The sequence below is a fragment of the Bacillus rossius genome, chromosome 1 (assembly GCF_032445375.1).
Source record: "Bacillus rossius redtenbacheri isolate Brsri chromosome 1, Brsri_v3, whole genome shotgun sequence".
NCBI lineage: Eukaryota > Metazoa > Arthropoda > Insecta > Phasmatodea > Bacillidae > Bacillus > Bacillus rossius.
The window spans coordinates 19,425,060-19,443,336 of NC_086330.1; the positions used below are offsets into that span (position 1 = coordinate 19,425,060).

The 18,277-nt window shown below is 38.3% G+C and overlaps 1 protein-coding gene across 1 annotated transcript in view; it reads right to left on the reverse strand.

The window, feature by feature from the left end:
* The window catches only part of LOC134532924 (fibrillin-2-like), a 275,398-nt gene that overhangs the window by 229,912 nt on the left and 27,209 nt on the right, over positions 1-18,277 (reverse strand). The gene's annotated exons all lie outside the window — the stretch shown is intronic.

The window sequence follows — 18,277 nt, forward strand, 5'->3', positions numbered from 1 at the left end:
TATGGGCGGGCCTTTATTTTCAGTGTATAAAAAACAGTAGGTAATTAATCTAATACTATTAAACGAGCAATTCTTGTTGTGTGTGTATATCCCACTAATATTATAAATGTGAAAGTTTAGATGGATGGATGTTTGTTACTCAATCACACCAGAGCGTCAGAACGGATCTGGATGAAATTTGGCACATAGATAGATTATAGTCTGGAATAGCACATAGACCACATATTAATATGAAATTCCATCCCTAAGGTAGTGAAAAAGTGATAATTTCATTTTATAACAGAAAAAATCATAGGTCATAGACATACAAATAGTGAGTTTCATTTCTCTATGTCTGCCACACGATCATACACATAGTAAGGTCTGGCAAATTAATATTTTTTCTCCTTGGTGAGACCAGCCCGCTTAGTGGAGCTCGCAGCGGTTTTGTTCTTAACTTTGTCAATAGATAGAGTTGCCTTGAATATTAATAATAATAAGTTTGATACGTTTGTCATGTCTTTAATGTTTTCATTATTAGGGTGATAAAACACAAAATCTCAGATATTGTAGTTTTTAATATCCATATGAAATTATTTAAAATATTTTTAAGATGCTGAAATGCAAGGAAAATATTTTGTATAGTGTAGAAGGCACAGCTCAAGCAGCACAGGCTCTTTAGGGGAGATACAGGCTCGTACATCGAATGTTGGTGGGCTTTGCACAGGCTTGCAGTCTTTCTAAAATAAACTCTGCTAAAATTTAAGTATTTTTTATATTAGGAAATAAAAAATATTACTATGCGTAGCAAATTATTCTGCTTCATTAAAACTGTCCAATCAAATTGAAATTCAGATTGTTGTGCATTTCAGCACCTATAAACGAATTATGACACATAAAATAACAGCAAAAAACGCATTAACACAAGACATTCACTGATACATATCAATAACATTGCGACAAAATACGAAACAACACACACACACAGATAGCTAAATATTGAGAAAGTTCATGTTAACTAACTGGTTACTTTGGTTTTCACAAAAATGGTGTATACAAAAAAATATATGTAGAGGACAAAAGTTTAAAATAACTTTTTACTTAAGTTTTTTTACCAATGAATGTTTTTAGATTATTCAAAAAGAGTTAAAGTTTTTAAACATTTTATAGTTACTAATGGTTTTAAAAGTGTCACTAATTCTGTAATTGCAAGTTGGTATTATTAATCCAAACCGAGATATTATGTCTGAACCAACAAAAATGGTAATGAAAAGTATATAAAAAAAAGTGCATCAGTGATTGAACGTATAATATATATATAGGAATGTTGCATATTCAAAATAATTTAAATACCTAAAATGTTCAATTCTATTTTAAATAAAATTAGATGAAGCAGAGAAAGTTATAAATTTAATAAGACCTAAAGATCTTCAGGTGTTGCTAATAGTATTATCTACATGTTGGTGAAAAAAAGCTTGGCATCCAATATAACTCGAAGGTCTTAAAAGAGGACGCCACGTTTAATGTCATTAATTACTATGTGATAATTCTGATTAATTAAATTAGTTTTTTGACTAAAGGTTATACAATAAATGCTATCATAATTCAGAGACGTTTGTTAACTTGAAAATCAGATCCAGACAGCTGAAATATCTTGCTGAATAGTTTCACAAAAATATTTCCTAATTTTTTTTTTTCATCAGCATATTTTCTTGATCAATTCTGATTACAGTTGGAATATAATTTATTAAATATTAAAGAGTAGTTGAGATAAACTACTACTTTGCGGAACACCTAATACCATGAAATTGCATTTGCAAATTTGACTGCAAAGCGTCTATTTGTAAGAAAATAAAAACATATATGTATCACAATTTGCTTGACGAGGCTTAAAATTGATAATTTTTAATCATAAAATTGTGTTGGAAAGTATCAAAGGCTTTGCTCGTGTTTAAATAACTATAATATTTTATTTATGTCTGGATGTTATATTGGTGCACACAATCATCCTGATTGAAAAATATGTAGTTTTTCAGGAATAAAATTAATGTGCCTATAAATATTTTTTTCGTCGAAAACTTCTAAAATACTAGATAACAAAGGTATTTGTCATTAGTTTCTGACTAAAATGTAACTGTCAATTATACTCAAGAAAATATATACTGATAAATGGTTGAACACACAACCACTCACTGACTGATGCACACTTAATTAAAATATTTTTGTACAAAAGCAAAAAAAAAAAAATGTAATGTTTGTTTGAGCTATTTTTTATTACATTTTGGAATGATAATGCTACAGTTATTAAAAACTAAAACGCTACAAAACTATAAAAAAATTTTTTGCAAAACTCCGTTCCCCCGGAGAAACCCCCGGAATGGCCACCGCATGGGGAGCCCAAGAAAAGAAACGGGCTCCCCATTTGGAAGCCACCTGGAAGGTTTTTTTCTGTTCCACCCACCGTTTCTTTGGTAGCCTGACTTGTTACAAGGGATTGTATTCCTACCAGAGAAAATGCCACCATTTCATCTAGGCAATCCGCCTTGGAGGAGCCGGGGCGCGAACCCGGGTCCTACAAGTCACAAGGCAGGCGCTCTACCCCAGAACCAGAGTGGTAGAGCGGATACTTGCAGTCTTCTTAACACTGACATAATGCTATTCCACGAGTTATCTTTAGTTTCATGTTGTCATTAACACGTGCAGTACGTGTAGTAACATCTAACCTCGGTAACGAACAAATTTATGTGTTATGTTGTTCGTTCAGCATGAATTATGTAATTTCATAACAGTGAAATTTATAATTTGTACAACTAGTCTGGCAATTTTTTAGTTGTTATCCTGCAAACAAACTTACAGTCCCGTTGTACAATATTTATATAGAAATATAGACTAGTAAAAAAAATGTCGATGGTAAAGTTATTTTGAAATAAATGTTAGATATTAAAAGAGTGTTTTACTTAAAATATGCGTGTGCTTAGAAGCATGAAGTTATTGTATAAACATTTTATTTATTTATTTGTTTTTAAAGCCACAGAAAAGTAAACCTTGTTATATTACTTTTGGCTTTATTTTGTTTTACCGTGCTTAATATGCGTAGCTAATACTGGAAAGCTATTCAAACAACTGTTTACAAATAGGCGTTTTCAAAATCTTAAATAATGTACTCATTATATGATAGTGTTGGAGATGTCAAATTAAAAGATACATTTTCATACTGACATCGCTGGAATTTCAGGTAATGATAGTACTGTTTGTCGATCTGTTTGTGAGGACTAACAATTTAGATGACACTAGTTTTGTGAGATTTGCTTACTTATTTAGAAATATTCACATTTTTTGAATACAGCTATTTTTTATTTTCTGGCAAAAGAGCACTGAGTGCTGGTGTGTCAATGCAACTTGTATTTGTAAAGAACCATGAAAAGACAAAATAAAGAGCTTTTGAAATTGAATTGATTGACTGCCAATCCACAGGATGACGGTTCGAATCCCGGCCGAAGCGAAATTTTTTTTGTATTTGTTAAAATAAATACGACGCGCCCGACACTTCAAAAGTAATAAATATATTTGAATTAATAAATGCAAATAATAGTAAATATATTAATTAAATTGTACATTTCATTTCACTCCTTCTTTGTATCCATACAAAATAGTGATAATTCAATAAAAATGATTCAATTTTATTCATAAAAGTATGCAGAGGTAGATTTTATCATACAAAATATAGAAAAAAAATCTTCCTTAAAGAATATAATTTTTTTTATGCCTAAATGGTTTGGTTGCAAAAACCTATTACGGCTTAGTCTCAGGCCGAATATGATATTTCCTTTTCTTCTGGATCAATCATTTCATCGATGTTTTGTTATGACGTTGTCACGTTAAACTATCGTCCGTAAACCGACTTTACAGAAAACCAATTATTTTTTCTTTATTTATTTATGTCTCGACAAAACACAGTAACTCGCTTTGGACACTTGTTAAAGTCGACATTCATTAATTCTGTTAATGCTATAACCTGTTAGTACCATCCGTGTCTAGCGGCTTCGATGTCTAAGATACGTAAACACCGAAGCATTCATTAATGAGAGACTATAAAAATAAGAAAGAAATATGTTCGAATGCAATGTACTAATAAATTCCAAATAATTTTAAAGCAAAAACAACTAATGAATACAATATGTTGGGGGTTAATTCCACATCTACGCGAACACACTATATTTTAGGTTTCATCGCGTGCTGTAGGTATCTACACCATTTACTGGCCATCCTGTACTACATTTTGAACTCTTAGCTCTACTGCGTCTTCGTTTTTATAAAAGCGTGTTTTTTAGTTTTTTTAAACTGTTATTTATTGTGTGGCAATTTTTGCCTCATATGGCCAGTTGTGCCGTTAGATATCACAACACGACTCGAGATCGACTTTTGTGATATACTGAATCGCTCTTTCTGATGATTTGATGATTCGATCCGAAAAAATAAATAAAACTCCTGTAAACTATAAAAGTTCATTTTATCAATATGACTGTATAATTAATTTTTATGACACTAACATTAAATAACTATCAATTATACAAGTCATCTGCATCGTGTTCCTAAAAATTGGTCTTGAAAACCTATTTGTACACAGGTAATGTGCAACGATATTACCATAAAAAAAGCTTTTAAAAGGCAAATGCATTAAGTTTCTAAAAATCTATCTTACGAACTACAGTTATATTTACAGATTATGTGTAAAAACATTTAGGCCTACGTGAACTACTAGAAAGTAAAAATTTAAAAATTGATCTCACAAACTATATATCAGGTTTTAAGTTAATTTGAGAATAATTATTTCAACGAATCTTTTTAAAGAGACGAGTAATGTCGTCTTCATCGTATATAAAAAAACTAGTGTATTTTTTTTGTGATTATGACTTTGAATGCAAAGGTGCTACTCCGACTAGCTTACTATTCGTGATATGCGGCTGCTACTGTCATAACTATTAACTTAGACACACAAAACTTAGAAACAAACAAGATAAAAATGTTCTAATTTATGCCGGCTCGAGTCTTGTTTTTCTAAGTTGTGAAAGTTATAAGTTATAAGTTTAAAGTTACGCCGTGTCTACGCTGTTAGAAATTACAGTAAATTTACAGACTTTTCAACGAAGAATTCACATAAAATAAAACGAGTTCTTCGTAATTTCAGACAATTATATCTTCGCTGAAACTACGACGTATTTAGACATCCCTAGTTGCATGTTTCGTTATAAAGACAGGTAAACACACACGCGGACAAAAGAAGAGTTGTTCATACTGGAGACTTGGCCAGTTTTTTTTTTTTTTTTTATGTTTCGTTAATGTACCAATAATATTATTTTGGATTCGTGGTCAATGTAAGTGAACACAAGTGTCCATAAAGTTTACGAAGAACCCTGGATAATTTTGTAACCAGTGTTCTTCGTAAGTTGAAGGAGAGAATGAGTTGTGATTTTTCTAGGTTGCGATGGTTCTTAACTTATGACTAGGGCCATGCATATTTCGCGAAAAGATTCCCAGACTAGGTGAAAGTTAAAACACTGTAGCATCGTCTGTGTTTCGTGACTGAGCTAGTTTCTACCAGGTACGTGTCGACTGTTACAACACCAGTTACAGTAACTCAGTGCGGAAGCAAACGCGTCCTGAATGGCCAGGTCAAAAAAAGGGAACGACTTCTCTCGCAGACGGCAGCCAATCACAAGGAATAAACAGGCGGTGCGGGTATACACCTTGTTGCAATCTAATAGCGTTCAGATTTATTCGCGAAAATGCCTGCCCCTACTTATGACAGATCTGAATCGTGTGGATTTTTTTTCTTTCTTTTCAGTAAATGAAGCTACGGCTGTTCTAAGTAGAGACCCGGAAAATTCGCGGGTTCAATGACCTCCAGGATAGACTCCAATATCCTCTACACACTCGGGCAAATGCCAACTGTTCATTGGCTGCTGACTTGTGAGTCGTCTCGACTGGGCAGCCTGTGACTCGACACTTCTATGAGTGAGGGTCTCTAATTGGCCCTCGGTCCTCCAGATTAACAGTGAACCAATGACAGAAGCAGCACTAAGGTAAAATTATTTGAATTTTAGCATAACACGAAATGAACCCGCGAATTTTCCGGGTCTCCAGTTCTAAGTAGCCGTGACTCCAGAGTCACGCCTGGAACGGAACGCCTCCCCGCAGTGGCTCAGAGCTCCCCGCAGCTGGCGCGCCGCCGTGACACAGCAGTCGCTGCGCCGGTCACCAGACAGCTGCTGGTCACCGCCAGGGCGTGGGTGGCAGCTGCGGACACACTGGAGGCCGTCGCCTCGAACAGCGCCGTGCAGCGCGAGCCCACGAAGAGGGGGGAAGGAGGGGGGGGGGCGACGCGAACACACGCGCGGAACTAAAGGGCACGCCCCAGTCACGGCTGTGTCTGCGCCAGTGGCGAACGCAGAATAATTATCAGCGGAGGGCCAAATTTAATTTTTCTAATACAGTTTTTTTTAGTACATTTAGAATTTTGTAATATTTAACACATCATTTTAGTAGTGGTTCAAAAACGTCCTGTTATCCATAGCACTGCAGTTAAATAACACTTGAGAAAGATTGGTGAACTATGATAATAAAAGGAGAAATTTAAAAAAAAAATTATCCTCTGGATCCGCCAGTGAGGCGGGATGATAAATGCGACGCTCGCTGGTGTTTCTAGCGCGGTGTCGCCTCTACGCGCAAGGCTGTGGACTGGCGCGTAGTCTTCTCGTCGCGCATAGGCCAATTATGAAATTTGAGAGGTAACCATAATATTACATGGCGGAGAAATTAAGACAATGGTGCAATGCTAGTCCCATGGGTGCTTTCAAGAAACTGTCCCGGTTGTTACATGCACTAAGTTATTCTGTAAGCACGTGTTTTTAGACATTTTCACTCTTCTAAAAATACAGTTTCAAAAATTTATCATGAAAACAGAACTACTCATCGCCCTTGGCTTATTCTTAAATTTTTTTTTCCGTAAACAGACCCCACTCGGATATCTTTATATGTAACAGTTTTCCAATCGTGTTCTCTCTCTCTCTCTCTCTCTTTTTTTTTTTTTTTTTTTTTTTTTTTTTGTAAATCTGCGCACATTATGTGTGGCCGGTAAGGCGGGGCCCTTAATTTGACCTTCCCGTGGTTGTGCGAGCCCTCAGTCATTGGTGGGGATGGTAATTCGTTGCTAGATAGACTTCGACACGTTGTTTTCATGTCTGCAGCATTTCATTTTCTTCATTTATTCTGACCGGGTAAACAAATGTGTTCTCAGGGCATAGTACACTTAAAGACCTCCAACGTCTAAACATAGACATTTAATTTCTTAAGGAAAGAAAACTGAACATAGTATATGTTGGTTTATGTTATTTTTAACTAATTTGTTATTAAGTCAATTGTTTTATGGTTTCGTTAAAACAAGTCATATATTAATGTTAGTAAATACATGAATTGCACATGTCAAGTTTGTACGAAAGATGTACTCACGAGCATTAAATACGGGCTGCTTAGAAATACAATTCCAGCCACATGTCCAACAATAATGGGAAGAAAATACAGTATAGTAACCCACTATGGATTTCAATAATCCTTCAAAATAATCTCTGTTTAACCTTGTGTAGCTCAGTTGCTCTAATTTTTGTATGTCTTCGGTTGTTAGTTTTTAAATCACGGAATATCCGGACCATCGGACCGCCCCCCTGACTACTGCTTTCCCTACCTATAATTAGGGACCGGAAAAATTCGCGGATTCAATGACCTCTAGGAAAGCCTGCATTATCCTCTGCATTTCTCAAGTAAACACGCGTGTTCATTGGGTACTAAATTGTGAGGCGTCTCCACTGGGTAGCTTGTGATTCGACGCTTCTTCGGTCGATAGTCTCTCATTGGCCCAAATAGTTTCAGTTAAACTGCGAGCCAATAGCAGAACCAGCAGAAATGTACACAAGTTTGAATTTCAGCCTATCACGAAATGAATCCGCGAAATTGTCCGGTCTCTACCTATAATGTAATGTCTAGTGGAAGCACCCGAAGTCGTTTCTCTCGTGGGGGAGAAACTTTAACTGCCTAGACTATAGGTCGGTATTCCAATTCACAAAAATAAGTGTTTAGGTGTTGAATATACTACACATGTACCCTGACCGTATTCCTAGTGCGCGTTAGGACACGGCCAGTCACTTATTTTTAGGCAACGGATTTTTGTGACCTATCCGTAGAGACCTGCAAAATTCGCGGATTCAATGACGTCCAGGATAGACTCTACTGCACTCTACACACTCGGGCAAATGCCACCTGTTCATTGGCTGCTGACTTGTGAATCGTCTCAACCGAGTGTCTGTGATTCGACACTTCTATGAGTGAGGGTCTCTAATTGGCCCTCATTACTCCAGATTAACAGTGAACCAATTGCAGAAGCAGCGCTAAGGTATAATTATTTGAATTGTAGCATATCACGAAATGAATCCGCGAATTTTGCAGGTCTCTACCTATCCGTTGTCGTTCTGTTGCCCAGATTCCGCGCGTGATTTCATCCAGATGGCTGAACCGCGTCTGGCGCCATAACTAGAATAAAGTTATTTTTGTATGATCATTCGGGGTCGTACCAAGCGTGTTGGTGTGCCAAATGAAACTTTATGAAAGCGAAACTATCCTGGAATTAATTTTGTAAACTTTAATGGTCATAAAAAAACAAAAATATCGCAACTTTAAAAGTACTTGAGAAAATTATTAGAATTACACCATTTAATTAGCGCGATATTGGTGCTATCCGTATGATTTTTGGCGTAGCAAATGTATCGATGTTTTTCGTTACCTCACAGGGATTGGGTTTGGCCACGTTCTGGAATACGGCCTGTGAGTTAGGTTACGGTTGTATTCCAACAAGGTAGGTACCTTACCAGCATGTCTTGGGATACCGCCCTGAGACCTAATTTCTTGAAGTAGTTTTGGGCCCTATGCGCTAGATAATAGCTTTCATAATGCATTGAATATTACTAACACAGATTGTGAAAAGTTATGCATACGCTATTTTCAAGCAAACAAACACGTGAGAATTAATCCTATCTATTTTTGTAGCCACATATTTTGTGGTGTGGCATATCATAAATTTTGCAACTTCTACTAGTTTATATAGAACTTTATGATTTATTACAAAACAGCGCTAAGTGCAATCTGTCGTCAAGCAGTGAGACGCACTTAGTCTCCTCCCTAACCCGGACCCCTCCAAAATACACGTAGGCTTTTAGTTAGGTTAGGGGGAAAAAATCGCAGTATGAACTAACACTGGACTTAAAAATGAAACTCCCATCCAAGTTTAATTTTCAAATAGTTGTGGGCCCACCCAACAGATAGCGTCACACGTCGCGCGAAACATGGTTTCAGTTTGTACTGTAAGAGCCAGTCTACAATAGTCCGAACCCGTGCGTGGTCCGTGTTCTTATCCGAATGTGAGTGACATCACATTGTCTCACCGAAAACTTCCCTGTCCACAATTGCGATGTCCGATGTCCGAATGTATTGATTTCTAAGTTGTCACCAGAGCGCAGTAAATGTGCCAAACCAAATGTTTTTGTTTATTGTTTTGATGTTTTGTAGTTTGAGATTGAACTTATGAAAGTTATGTAAGTTACAAGTGACTAACAACACCTTCCATTTCCTTCAATAACAAAAACAAACACCACGTTTTCAAACGGGAACCGGGAATTCAAATATCGTGAGTGTTCTGTTCCTTTTTCTGTGTCCGAAGTACACAGGTTGGGACAAAAAGTTCAAATTGACGAATGTCTTCGGACCAGGTAGGTTCGGACCTTCGCCCACTTGACGCATGACGTCAGAGGGTCACGTGGACCAATTAACGACGAGTTTCCTTCGGACACAGTTTAGGACATTGCTAGGGATAGGAAAAATTCGCGGGTTCAATGACCTGCAGGATGAACTCCATAGTTGTACGTACACTCGGTCAAATGCCACCCACCCATTGGCTGCCGTCTTGTGAGACGTCCCAACGTAGCAGCCAGTGATTCGATAAAGCTTTGGTCGGGCGTTTCTAATTGGCCCAGAGTCATCCAGGTGAGTTGTGAGCCAATAGCAGAGGCAGCACCGAGGTGTAACTATTTGTATTTTAGCCTGTCGCGAAATGAACCCGCGAATTTTTCCTATCCCTAGACATTGCTATTGTAGACGGGCCTTAAGAGTGGCACTTCTGTATCTCCTTGTTCTATGGGGATGTTGCTGGAGCCGGTCGTCTGCGAGCGGACAAAGACGTGGTTCTGCGCGGGGCAGTAACCCGGCGCCAGGGCGCCGCCGCTGAAGGAGTGAGTGGTAAACCCGCCACCCGCGAGTGTTTACGGGTGTTTGGCTCCACTGTCGCGCCGCTGTCTCCCGCCGCGGAACACTCGCTCCCCTTTCACCCCGCGCCCGGTATTTATAACGCTTATCGCGGCGTCCTGCCCCACTTGACTTCCGGACCAGCGCCCTTTAGGCCACTCAACATGAGGCAAAGTAAGCACCTTTTTTACCAGCAGACCTGAAAATTTGATATAAGGGTACATAATTCTGTGACGCTGAATCAAATGGTGCTTTTTTTTTTTTTTTGCAATCGGACTAGAAGTTTTTGGAGAAAAGGGATCCAAAAAATTGTTTGACTAAGTTTTTTCTCCGAATCTAGGCGTTTTAATCGAAAAAAAGTTTCAAACAAAAGTGTAGAATTAAAAAAATACACAAAAAAAAAGTTCTCAGGTCCATCTTCGTATATGCTTACATGAGCGGTAAATATCGGTGAGAAAGTAGTAAAGCGTAATAATTGTGAAAGTGGGGGCCAAGTGTGCGTGAAAAGAGAGATCAAACGGTTTCGTCTCTCGCTCGCACTCTCTAGCCAAGACGGAGGGGCACGAGAATAGCCGAAGACCCTTCGTTTGTGTTTAGTTCACACGTAGGCCGAAAACAAAAAAAAAACTCAGACCGACTCCCACAGCTGCACATTTCGTGGACATGATGGTATATAGTATTTCACTGAGTACATTATAGTTTAGTTTTATTTCAATATTCAAAAGAACAATCAAACAAGTTCTGTTAGAACATCCTTCCTACTCTCTGATAGAATTCTTTGACCCATTAACAGATAAGAAAACTAAACTCTGGTAAATCTTATTTAAATCCATCACAAAACGAGGAGAAAAATATTGAGATTTGTAAACTAACTCTTCGCTCTGAGCCTTAGACTTGAGTTTATACCATTTCTTATGTACCCATGTTTTTTTTTTCTCTCTTCTCTCTTTCTTACTTTTGAAATGTAAAAGTACTCTGTAATATTTAGTTTTTGTGGTTGTACAGTATGTTTGTATATATGTATATATTTGTATTAATTGACTTGTTCTGTATCCTGGAGTCCTCACCTCCATATGGGATCTACAGATCAAAAACTGAATAAATAAATGAACAAGTGAATTATAAAATATTTTTGTTACACTGTTCAAGCGGATTTTTGTGGTTAGCCAGCAACCATTTTTTTTGCTGAGTTATTAACTCCTTCCTTATCAGCGAAGAATGAGAAAATCGTTACGTGATGTGAAGATGACATTCCTGAAACACAACCACTAGAAACCCCTAAAAGACCTTGCTGCACTGAAATGAAAACCGACAATATGAACTAAAAACTTCGGCAAGTTCGTAATGCGACCTGGTGACCGAGTCCAAGAGCTGGGGTACGTATTCAACCGAAAATACTAGATTGATGCCGGATTACAGAATGTGCCGTACCATAAAATGCCGGAATAAGGACTTATCTCTGCACTGTTGTATTTTTATTGAATTCAATAATTTGTGCGAAGTGAATGACATCTTAACGCCTCGCGTGAATCTGTCAAAACGTTCATTCAATCATCGGATGGACGGCAACGTGCTATTACGCAAACCGCTTGATTTTTAGGTAGATTTCAAAGAAAAACTACCCATTGTAGCCGTTACCACGGTGCAACTTTTGGAAAATGATTTTATAGTTTTTCGTTTTATGGTCTATATACCCCAAAACCATCGTCAACTCAAAACTTTACACACACACACACACACACACCTATACCACAATTTTGTGGACACAATAACTGTCGCAATTTTTCAAAAATCACTTCCAAAATCTAGTATTGGAAAATCTCGGCCGAGTTCGTTAATGGGCAATATCCGACCTAATAGGTAGAAATGGGGAAGGTTTTATTGAAAAAAAAAAACAGAAAAATAACTGTAACTCCCATAATATGGATGATATCACATCCGTTTGAATGTATTTTATTTCGTAGGAGTAATACCAAAATCTTTTGTCTGAATAAGTTTTCGATACGACCTACCATAACGGCAATGATTTGAATAAACAAAGGTTGGAGGACATAAAAAATCATAACTCCCTTCGTAGGCACCACATCTAATTCGTAGGAATTATTTATTAATCTTATAATTGTTATCTAAAATTTTTGTAGGGAACAAATTTTTATAAGACGAACCATTCTTGCAGGGGATTGAAAAAATTAAGGGGTAGAATTGAAAAAAAAAATATTATTTACGTTTGTGTACACTGTTAAATCCGTTCTGTTTTATTGTAAAACCTTAAATTATTATCTACAAACTTCGTCTGAAATAATTTTTTTTACGACAGCCATTACTGCAAGGGTTAGAATAAACAGGGCTTGAATGACTAAAATAATTCATAACTACCTTCGTCGGCGTACCATCAATATAATTTCATTCAAATTGTTTGTAAATATGATAATTTTCTCAAAAACGTTTGTCTGAAATAATTTTTAATTAGACGAAACATTGCTGCAAGGGGTTAAAAAAATGAGGGGTAAGAATTTTTTAAAAAATATCTGTAACTTCCATAGTATGTACACTATCAGATTCTTTCAAATTGTTCGTAAATATTAGAATATTTATCAAAATTTTTTGTCTGACACAATTTTTGAAAATACAAACCATTAATGCAAGGGGTTGAAAAAAACCTGGGCTTGAAATAAGAAAATAAATAAAACTTCCCTACCATGTGCTCTATCAAATTAATGTTTATTTTTGTTTAACTTTGTAAATATTGTTGAAAACTTTTATCTGAAGTAAATTATATATAACAAATAATTACTGCAAGGGGTTGAAATGAAAAGTGTAGAAAGAAAAACAAGTCATTACTTTTTTAAAAATAAATATACTATCAAATCCATTATAATGTATTGTAAAACTCCTAAACTTTGTCTGAATCTTTCGGATCAAACAATTAATTTTTGATGAAATGAACTAAGTACTATCGTAAAAACGGGGTTTCAATTAAAAATGTTCCAGGAGTTTATAGAAATTTTCAAAACATTTCCAGAAGAAAAAAAAATGTACTTCGAAATCTACCTACGCCTGTAAGCTCGTTACGAAAGGGTTTTTTTTTTTATCCAAGCCATGAGAGTTTTGCATCATTCGACTCGCGCGCGTATGATTACAACCCTTGTGTGTGTGTGTGTGGGGGGGGGGGGGGGGAGGTAGTTTACGAGGCCTTAAGGAGCCCGCCTGGGATTATGATAAGAGCGACGCTCGCTGGTGCTTCCAGCACGGTATCTCCTCTAAGCGCAAGGCTCTGAACGGACGCGCAGTCTTCTCGTCGTGTAGAGGACAACTAATAGCGCAGAAATGGAGATAAAGGTGTAATGCAAGCTCCAAGAATCTGTAACGGGTGATTCATGCCTGAAAACCTATTCTTAAAAACACGCGTTTTTAGCTGTTTTCGCTCTCCTAAACATACAGTTCAAAGAAAGAGACACGGAAATGGAACCACCCATCCGCCATAATCGCGTTCTTAAATGCTTTTATGACGTGATAACGTCTTATAAAATCGATGAACGCCGGCTGCACGCACGGAAAAGCATGACTCATTGTCACGTTCCGCCTGAGTCGAGCGTGCAAGAACCGGCCAACCACCGTGCGAAAAAATCTTCTATAGGTAATATCAAACAGGTTAAAGGCGGGCTTTTTAAAAGCAGAAATTTAAAAAAATTGATTTATTTGTCCAATTTCGACATTTCAAATTAACAATTTATTGACATTGATTTGATTTCGTTTTATTTCTATAACTAATTGCTCGGTGTTATATTTAAACAAATTATTTAAATTAAATTTGCAAAAACTGTAAATAATATTTGAAAATTAAAAAGTATGTAATTCTTTCATCAAATGTTTTGTTATGACGTTATCACGTAAAATTATCGCCCGTAAACCGACTTTACAGACAACCCCCTTTTCCGGAAGCAGATTGCGCTCGGACGTCTTGGGCAGCTCTCGAATGGCGTGGTCTATACTGGAGCAGAGCGCGCCGCGTGTGTGTCCATGCAGCGTGATCACCACGGCAAACAGCGGGTGGGCGAGGCTACTTGCTAACAGTTGCCGGGTGGGCGGTGGTACTTGCTAACAGTTGCCCTGTAGCACGAGGATAGCGCGCGGATCACGAGCCCGAGCAAACATTCCGCCTACCCTCCACACCCCTCTCCACAAGTCGAGTCTGTGTGGTGTAACTTGTCTGGACATGTCAGTTCCCAAAATAAACACCACTGCTGTACATATCCTGTAGAGACAGGAAAAATTCGCGGGTTCAATGACCTTCAGGATGGACTCCAATATCCACTACACACTCGGGCAAATGCCAACTGTTCATTGGCTGCTGAGTGGAGGGTCTCTAATTGGCCCTCATTACTCCAGATTAACAGTGGACCGATGGCAGAAGCAGCTCTAAGGTATAATTATTTGAATTTTATCATAACACGAAATGAATCCGCGAATTTTTTCAGGTCTCTACGATATCCTTCCGCCACAGTGCTGTTCTGTCAACACTGTTTACGAACTACCTTGTGTGGCTGTCACTGGTCTCCTATACCGTTGACATTCGTCATGTTGTGATGATTGCTCCGGTACTGGAAATAAAGGTACAAATCCAGCAGGATCAAAGCAACTGCTTCAGCCTGCTCCGATTCCAGGCAGCTAGCGCTCTGGCCAGATAATCTTTAGCTGTCCCCCCTTGCTTTTTTCCAGTTCCCCACAAATATTATACAATTTTACAAACTCAAACTTATCTATTAGCATTTTAAAAACAGCAAATTACACAACTAAATACTTAGGTTTTTCAAAGACAACGGCTGTTTGTCTTTTTTTTTCTTATATAAATGTAATAAATGCTCGTAGTTTTATACGACTGTTATAACTACCGTGATGAAACATGAGTTATATTATATGGAATATTGTTAAACGGGTTTTGAATCTATGTCTAAAGTATTTTATTTAAGGCGTAATATTTTTAAGTGCACTGCAATTGTTAAATAAATAAACCTTACCTACCAAGTACTCTATCTAATTGATGTTTAATTTTGGTTTACCTTTTTAACTATTGTTAAAAACTTTTATCTGAAGTACATTTTATGTAACAAATCATTACTGTAAGGGGTGGAAATAAAAAGGGTGGAAAGAGTAAAAACTAAAAAAAGGGGGTTGTCTGTAAAGTCGATTTACGGACGATAATTTTACGTGATAACGTCATAATAAAACATTGATGAAAATTTTCATACTTTTTAATGTTCAAATATTATTGACAGTTTTTGCAAAATTTAATTATAATAATTTGTTTAAATATAATCACGAACAATTAGTTTAAAAACCCCGCCCTTAACCTGTTTGATATTATTGTAGAAGATTTTTTCGCACGGTGGCTGGCCGGTTCTTGCACGCTCGGCTCAGGCGGAACGTGACAATGATTCATGCTTTTCCGTGCGTGCAGCCGGCGTTCATCGATTTATAAGTAGAGACCGTAAAAATTCGTGGATTCATTTCGCGATAGTTTAAAACTCAAAAAGTTATACCCCAGTGCTACCTCTGCTATTGGCTCACAACTCACCTGGATCACTCTGAGCCAATGAGAAACACCCAAACAAAGCTTTATCGAATCACATGCTGCTACGTTGGGACGTCTCACAACACAGCAGCCAATGAGTGGGTGACATTTGACCGAGTGTACGTAGAATAATGGAGTTCATCCTACAGGTCATTGAACACGCGAATTTTTCCCGGTTCCTATTTATAAGATGTTATTTTTGACGTGTAGGTACCAGCAGTTTTGAAAATCAGATCGTTACCGCACGTACTGGTATTGTGTTCGGCGCGCGCGCCGTGCAGGTTGTGAGGGTTGGCTTGTGTGCGGGGCGGGCGGGCTGGGCTTCCTGCGGGGACCCCCGTCGCCGGCAGACAAATGGGCCGTGTGTCGGGGCAGGGCCGCGCCCCGCGCCCATTGTCATCCCGGCATTCCGCGCGCCTCTCGCCCGCTCGCTGGCCCGGTTATTAATACCCGCCGCGCCGGCGACCTCGGCTGTCGGAGCACAGTTGAAGGCCGGTCCACACGCACCGTTTTCAGCAACGATTTACCTGCGCAGGTCACATCGTTGTAGACAAGACGTGGCGTGTAGACAGGAAATCTGCGCAGTTTTTTTTTTGGACTGCGCGGAGACGGAACACGGAGAAGAAGAACTGTGGCCAAGAGCAGGGGCGCAAGAACAGGGGGGGGGGGCAAGGGTATTTTGTCCCCCCTCTGAAACCTTGAAGTGGGGGCAAACGGGGGCAAAGAAAGTGCTGTGTAATCAATTTTTAGATAGTAAAACTGCTTAAATAGTACCATTTTCCACCTTGAAATACAAATTTTCCCGGGGGCTCGGACCCCCCGCTTCAATAGGGGGGATCGATGATTCTATATAAAAAGGTATATTGCCCCCCCTTTGGAAATTTAGTTGTTGCGCCCCTGGCCAAGAGCATTGAAGTCCGCGCAGTTTAGTCGACCTGCACAGACTTGTCGTAGCGTGTGGACACTTCCTCCGTGGTCTCCGTGCACGGGGCTCAGTTAGTTCTCCCTCGGTATTGGTGCCGGAACAGTGTAGTATGTTTAACGATGACCAATTTGCGACAGTGTTCACGTGAATTTCTATAACAGAGTTCATTGGTTTGTACAAGTCCTAACCGTGCATGTTTGTGGCGGGTCAAATCAAAAGGATATAGCGATAGGGACAAAAAAAAAGTCAAGCGTATGAAGCACTTGTGCAAAAATGCAAAGAGGTTGACATCGCGGCTAACAGAGATAAAATCACAAAAATAAAATTAATTCTTTGAGGTCGGTATACCGGAAAGAATTGGCCAAAGTAAGGAATTCTCGCAACTGATAGGATAAAACTAGGCTGCAAACTGTATTGTGTGGACACGGCTAAACTGCAACCTTTTGTTTGCACAGTTTTGCCTGCGCAGTCAAAACTGTGTACAAAATATTGCGTGTGGACCGGCCTTTACAATGGAAACTGAACCCATGTTTCACGCGACATGTGTCGCTATCTGTTGGGCGGACCCATAACTACCAGCAAATAAAAAATCGGAATAGAGGTTCTCATACAAAGCTTTTTTTAGTTAATGACTTTTTTTGGTTATATTAAGTTATATATTGTTTTATTTTTTTTCCTAACCTAACTAAAACTAAGTGTGTTTGGGAGGGGTCCGGGTTAGGAAGGGACCTAAGTGCGTCTCAGGCCGAAGCCTATCACGCCTTAGTCATGCCCCCATGAGGACGAGGCTGGGTGGACCCCTGGGTCCCTCCATGCCCGGGCCCAAACCTGTTTATTTTTTAATGTCTAACTATCATGATTTAGCAATTTAGCAATCGAGAATGAATTGGCCACGAATCTCGACTTTTTCCGATGTAATTGATGATTTTAGGCCGAAGAAAGCTCGAAAAACTGTTATCAAGTTATGTAGTCTTATTTTGTAGTCAGTGCCTTATGATTTACATAGATCCTAATTTTATTTTTCTGTAACTATTTACATTTTTTTATCTCAGTGTGTGAAATGAATGTACATACTCACTGTGGTTATTTTAAAGTAATATATATATTTTTTTTAAATAAAGCTTAGTTTTGGACTTATAAAATAATAAACATAATTATACGCCTGCCCTGTATTTTCAGGTTAAATAGCATTCTAAAAAGAATTTAGGTAAGATATAAACATGCAATTATAATGTGGCCCGTGACTGTTAAATTGTGGGGGGGGGGGGGGGGAGAGAGAGAGAGAAGGCCTGTCTCCAATCCTGGGTCCAGGGCCCGTAATCGTATGTGGGGGGCCCATGCTTTTCGAGCAACTATTTCCGGAGATCCGATCAGTCTGGAAGGCAACATTGTTGACGATTGTATCTTTCGAGAGTACGTGTACTGTTTTTTGACGTGATAACGTCTTACAAATC